The following is a 7,201-nucleotide window of genomic DNA, read 5'->3' on the forward strand; positions in this document are numbered from 1 at the left end:
TTCCTTGTTCAGTTTTTATTTTTAATTTATGGGTTTATTTTTGTCAAGCTATTAGAACAATGCCATCTATATTTTAATCAATATATGTTTCATCCATCCATCTATCTATATTAAGTTTCCTGTGTTTCAAATAAAGGAAACTTTCCTTTTCTCAGTATTCTGTGTCTCCCAGTGTCCATGTGTAGAATCAAATAGGATTTTTTTATTATTTGCAATTTTATATAGTGAAGAATAGGGACTTTGTTAAATACACTAGCTTTCAGGGTTATCATAAAGTTGAAAAAGTATAAGGTAGGGGGAGAAAATGAAATAAAAATTAAAGACCATAAATATTTTATATTAGTGTAGTCTATCACTCTTTGGTTTGATAAGCAGAGAATTATTTCCGTCATGCTCAATAATGTAGGCGAGTAGAAATAATGGAGTGATGTAATTTAAATTGATTTGTGGGCAATTAAATCCACTTATAGTAATTAGCATCTTCTGCTTGTGTGCACATACATGAAAATAAAGAAATAGGGTGTTTCACAATATATGACCTCCTGGCTAAATTTAATTTACATGGAATATCGAAAAATTTTCCCCATTGTCTACCTAATTTACTGAATATCTGATGTTAACATGACAGTAGAAGAAATTTTGTGTGAAGGCTGTTATTTGGACAGATATCAAACTAATAAAAGTTATTTCACTTTGGTGTAAAAGGTTAAGTATAAACAATGAACATAAATTATTTAGATTTGAATTCCAACTTTGATACTCAGCAGCCATATGTATTTGGGCAAATTTTTAGACCTCTCTGTGCTTTGATTTTCTTATCTAACAAATGAGATTAATATTTACACTTCTTAGGATTGCTGTAAGTTGATATGTGTTAATGTTAGAAAGGTGGCTGGCATATACTATGTTAATAATTAGACTTGGCATCCCTGGTTTCTTAAATGATACCCAAATAACTAGATAAGGTACTTGGAATATTAACAGTAATTTTACTATAGTATCTCTATGCTTTCTGCGGTATCAATTAACACATTTTTGTGGTGACTCTTGTTGATGAATACGTTATTGAAGTATCATTCTTTCTTTGATTTTTAATTAGTCCTTTGTTTTATGCATTGGCAAATGAAAGTGAGTAGAATATACAAACACAAGCACATTATTCTTTAATAAGTATTTTAGGGGCGCCTGGGTGGCTCAGTCAGTTAAGCGTCCGACTTCAGCTCAGGTCATGATCTCGTGGTCCGTGAGTTCGAGCCCCGCGTGGGGCTCTGTGCTGACTGCTCAGAGCCTGGAGCCTGTTTCAGATTCTGTGTCTCCCTCTTTCTCTGACCCTCCCCTGTTCATGCTCTCTCTCTCTCTCTGTCTCAAAAATAAATAAACGTTAAAAAATTAAAAAAAAAATAAGTATTTTAAATATATTAACTTTCTTTTGGCTTTATTCACATACCTTGATAATTAAATATTAAGTTATTTTAAGAATAACTTACATTAAATATTTTTCATCAAAGTAATCATTGACTTATAGGAATCTGCATTTTCACATTCTGTATGACTGTATTTGGAATTTCATTTATTCCCAGTGAAATATCTAAATAAAATTCAAGTATGAACTATAAAATTTCCAAATATTACTTTTGTGGATGCATGTTTGTGGATGCATGTGTGGGATTTCCTATCTGAAGACTTAACAATACAAGTAAGTAGTTTTAAGGCATTATTTCAAACGGGTTGGAGAATGATTATATTATATAGCACTTCACAAAGGACTTTCACCAGAGTTGAATTTGTGAGTTGTTATTCCTTATATGCCACCCTGAAAGAAAGTAACACATAAGACTGAACAGGAAGGGATTGGGCTTGGATGAAATAATGGATTAATAAGGGAAAAGCATAAGAACTAGGTAAGGTACTGCATTAGTAGGGAGTAAAATTGTCATTAGGGGGTGACCATATTATTTAGGCAGTGATAAAATGACCAGGATTGGACCAAAGAAAACGAGGCATTTTTATGAGAAAGCTCTAGAGATATATTTTAGGATTTAAACTTCTTTTGTTAATCAAGGTACATGGATACCCTTTTGTAAATTTCAGAATGTTAAGTATTACCATAATAATTACTAATACTAAATTTCTCTTTAATATTATTTATCCATGTTGATTTTTCTTTCCTTTATGCTCACATTTTTTTAATCCTGCAGTTTTTGAACTGTTTACAACCTTCAGAGATATTTATTTTTTCATCAAAGTAAAAAACAATATGGATCAATTAAATATAGCATCAATATATATTTATCTGTACATTGTTCAGGATGTTAAATAATTAAGAATTTCATTTATATTGATCAATTTATGCTATTTCCATTCATGTACTTAACAAGTTGGACATGGAAGTGAAGACCTAAAGATACGAATTTAGAAATAGGCTCTGGAAGCGCCTGTGTGGCTCAGTCAGTTAAAGCATCCGGCTTCAGCTCAGCTCATGAACTTACAGTAAGTTTGAGCCCCACATCAGGCTCCGTGCTTGCAATTCTCTCTCTTTGTATGTAGACCCTCCCCACCCCCACACTCTTTCTGTGTGTGTCTCTGAAAATAAATAAACTAAACTAAAGAAAAAAAAAAAGAAATAGAAAGGCTCTGTTAACACTTTAATATTAATTACTAGCCACTAAATATAAATTAGAATCTGCACATAATGGTAGACTGGCTCTATTATTAATTCACATACCTTGGAAATAATTTTAGAAATATATAATCACACCAAGCTGATGTTGTTTGAGATGTTATCGCACTTAAAGTTATAAACTTTGTAAGACAGATGTTGCAGGACTCAGTTTTATTGTTAGGCATTATATTGACCCAACCTCATCTAGACAGGTCATTTAATGAATATCAAAGCATGTAAATAGACATGTCATGTTCAAAAAAGCATTAGCTTAAAATGAGGTCAACATAGGTTGATTCTCTCAGCGCTATGGGCAGCTGAGCCCTCTCTAAATTCCAGAGTTAAGTCAGAGCTGCTCAGGCTGCTAAGAAAGGAACAGCTGCAGCAGTAACTGGGCAATTTCCACCTTCGGCTCTACTTGAGAAGAGGGACAGCACGTTGCTGAAGAGCTCTGAAGACTATGGCTAAATAAATTAAAAAATAATTTAAAAATTTTCAACTTCTGGAGATTATTCAACTTCTGGTTATTTTTGGTCTACCACATTATGCTCCATGTGATGCATGGAAATGATAATGATTGGGCACAGATGCATGATGCTTAAAAGGATACAGCATTGTGTTTTAGTTTTATTAACAACATTTATAACTGAAGGATTTTTAATATCCTGAGTGGCAGAGAACTCCCTCAAAACAATTGTGTGACAAATATTTTCTCTCAATTTGTGAATATTTTTTTCAATTTCTTAATGGTTCCTTGTGATGAGCATTAGTTCTCAGATTTAATATAATCAACTTTATTTTTTTATAGTTAGAGCTATTTTGTGTCTTAAGAAATTTCAGTTATCATAAAGATACTTCCTCTAGTACTCTGATATTTTGATTTTTACAATTAAGACTTTAATTCCCCTTTAATTGATATTTTTGCATATGGTAGGAGGTAAGACTATTTTTTTTTAATATTAATTTATTTTTGAGAGAGAGCATGAGCAGGGAAGGGGCAGAGAGAGATGGGGACAGAGGATAGGAAGTAGGCTCTGCACTGACATCAGCCAGCCTGATGTGGGGCTTGAACTCAGGAACTGTGAGATCATGACCTGAGCTGGACACTCAACTGACTGAGCCACCCAGGTGCCCGGTAAGACTGTAATTTTTATCTTTAATTCATGAGTAACCACTTCTACAGTCAATTTTTGAATGGCTCCCCTTTTCTGATTTTGCTGCAGTGTAAATTCTCTCATATATTTTAGTTGCATCCATGGGTGTGTTTCTCTCTGGGCTCTATTCTTTTCTTTATTTTTTTTAAGGTATTTATTAATTTTGAGAGAGAGAGTGTGAGCACGCGAGCAAGGGAGGGATAGAGAGAGAGGGACGGAGAATCCCAAGCAGGATCCAGGCTACCAGTATGGAGCTCAACATGGGCTCCACATAGGGCTGGAATCCACAAACCATGAGACCATGACCCAAGCCACAATCAAGAATCCTGTGCTGAATGGACTAAGCCACCCAGACTCCCCTTTCTGGGCTCTATTCTACTCTATTGGTCAGTATAGCTATCTCTTCCTGAATATCGCAAGCTGTGATCATGATAGATTTGTAGGAAGTCTTGATACCTTGCAAGGTAATAATATCCTTGAAAGAATAAGAATAATCCCCTTGCAGGTTAAAGAGCACTTCTTCAGGATTGTTTTAGCGACTCTTTGAGAACCCTATGTTCTATTTCTCAGCCACTCTGCTCCAGCTCTGCTGTATGGTAGAGTGGGGTAGAGAGAGGATGATTGTATTCTTGGAGGCTTCCCCTACCCTTGGGAGACCAGGAATGCTTCAAAAAGTGTTCCTTGCAATTGTTCTCTACTTGGATAGTCCCTTTGAGCACATAATGAACCATAAAGCTAATAATAGATGTCCACATTTCAAATAGTATACTTTTTAACATTGTCCTTTTTTTTTTAATGTTTTATTTATTTTTACGAGAGTGTAATTGGGGGAGAGGGGCAGAGAGAGAGGGAGACAGAGAATCCAAAGCAGGCTCCAGGCTCTGAGCTGTCAGCCCAGAGCCTGACGTGGGGCTGGAACTCAGGAACTGTGAGATCATGATCTGAGTCGAAGTGGGACGCTCAAACGACTGAGTCACCCAGGTGCCCCAATGTTGTCTTTTAAAATAAGGCATATAAAGAATTAATAAATAGTGGTATTATAAATACAACTGACCCACCCTTCAGTCAAAAACTGGCGTATAAATTTTGACTCCCACAAAACTTAACTATTAATTGACTACTGTTAACTGGAAGCCTTAGCAATAACATAAACAGTTGTTAATTAACATATATTTTGTATATTATACGTATTACATACTGTATTCTTATAACAAATTAAGCTAGAGAAAAGAAAACGTTATTAAAAAATCTTAAGAAAAATTCATTTATAGTCTCATATTTGTAAAAAATAAATAAATAAATAAAAACAAACAAACAAAAAAAAACCCTTCCTACTATAAGTGGACCCCGGTAGTTCAAACTAGTGTTGCTCAATGATCAATTGTATGTTTACCTTTAATTTTAAAAAAGAAAAACCTCCATTTAGTCCACCTAGTTTAAATCATCTACATTGGATTATTTATAATGGTAGGCTGAGTCTATTAAATAGCAAATCAACTCCTATTCACAGAATCATAGAATCACAATTCTCTCAAGCACAAACTGTTCTCCCTTCTATTTTCACTGTGTCTTAACAATGGATATTGGTAGGTTGAATTTTCTGATAGCTAGAAAGAAGCTACATGGTCTTTTCTGATACACCAGCATGTATATCCGAGTGAAGGTTAAGGTTAACTTAATTTCTCACTTCAGTTGAAAATCAATTCTTCTACCCTTTTGTCATAATCCTATCAACTACATAGAGAAGCTGTTCTATTCTTGAGTTATATTTGAATTTGCACAGGGAATTAAATTTTAGCTTTCAGAAACTGAAAGATTTTATAGGATGACAGGACCTTTTTGTCTGTATTTACTGTAATAAGTAGTAACCCTGGAGTACTAAAGGGGTTTTCATAAGGGGCCTTTGCTAAGAATAAAGGGCAGTCAGAGAAGGAAGGTAAGAGTATATGGTCTTTCTGATTCTGGGAAATGGTGCACAAATAGACATTACTAAACTTACACAGATAGAAAACATGTACTTTTTAAGGATTTAAAATGTAGATGTTAGTAATAAAACAAAGACAAATTTATCTGATAGTTTTTCTTGAGCAGGCAGAGATTTTTCCTTTGAACAGCAAATATTTTCCTTAATAAATTATAAAATAGTTACTGTATCGGAGTAATAATTACCCTTACCAATTTCCTGAGCTAGGATTTTAAATTAGTTTATTTGCTGAAATTCAGTTCATTAAGAAACTAAATCAGATGGCAAGGAACCCTCATGGAATGGAATGCGTGTACACCCATCTAATTACATGAAAAGACAAAGTTCTCCTTTGTTTATGGAGGATCACATCTTGGAATTTGCCTACAAGTTCAATAAACACAGCAATGACAATTGAAACACAAGTGTATAACAGAGAAGAAATGAATATAGGTATGAAAATATACTCCTACTCCCAGCTTAGTCTGCAGACTGATGTTGTCCCTGATTTGGGGGATACTATAGAGGCTGTTTAATTAACTGTGTACAAATTTCCTCTCACTTCATTAAATTTTGGGCTTTTCTTTACTCATGCATCATGTATCCCTTGCCTTGCTCTACTATCAAATTCTTCCCTCCAAAACTGCCGCTGTTGATAATTATGGATTTTTTTTCTACTCCTCTTTGTACTTACCTGGTCTGACATTCTCACTGCTCGTTTTGCTCTTTTATCTGCTCCTACTATTATCGTTACTGGAAAATTAAAAACCTCCATCCAGTTTGGAACCCTTGGTTATTTCAGTCCAGAGTAGAAGATGAACATTGTTTTTCTCAAATGTCAATAACCTTGTAGGTTATGCTACCAAGAAAAGGCATTCATCTACTCAACACATTGCCCAAGTAGCTAATCATTAGAAAGCTGCCACAAATCAATTCCTTAGCTCTATTCCAAAAATGTAAGCCTCTCTCCATTTTCATTGTCAAAGTTCTTTATTCATCCCAGACAGGCTCCTTGTGGTACGTATTCCTAGTGAAGTTCGCCTTTTGTGGAAGTTAGAAGTCCTCAGAGTTTCTCATTACTGTTACTGAGGCAAACAGCTATTATGGCTGGTAATTGAAACTCAGAATGAATTTTGTATAGAAGTAACTTGTGACATTGGTTAGTTCTATATCATCATTTAGTTGTATATGATGTGGTGTGAAAATGCATACTTAATATTTATAGATGACTTGGTTTCTCTGCCAGACACTGTGAGAGTTTCTTTACAAACAGGATTTCATTTCTTCCCCATACTAGTGCTATTAGATTTTACTAAAATCCCTCTTTTTCAGCAGAAGACCTCAACCTGAGAGATTTTAAAAAGTGCCCAAATTACTAGAATGTGGCTAATAGATTCCATACCCCAATGCATCTTTACCCAA

This window comes from Panthera pardus, unplaced genomic scaffold, assembly GCF_024362965.1.
Source record: "Panthera pardus isolate Hobbes unplaced genomic scaffold, ASM2436296v1 HiC_scaffold_16, whole genome shotgun sequence".
NCBI classification, from domain to species: Eukaryota; Metazoa; Chordata; class Mammalia; order Carnivora; family Felidae; genus Panthera; species Panthera pardus.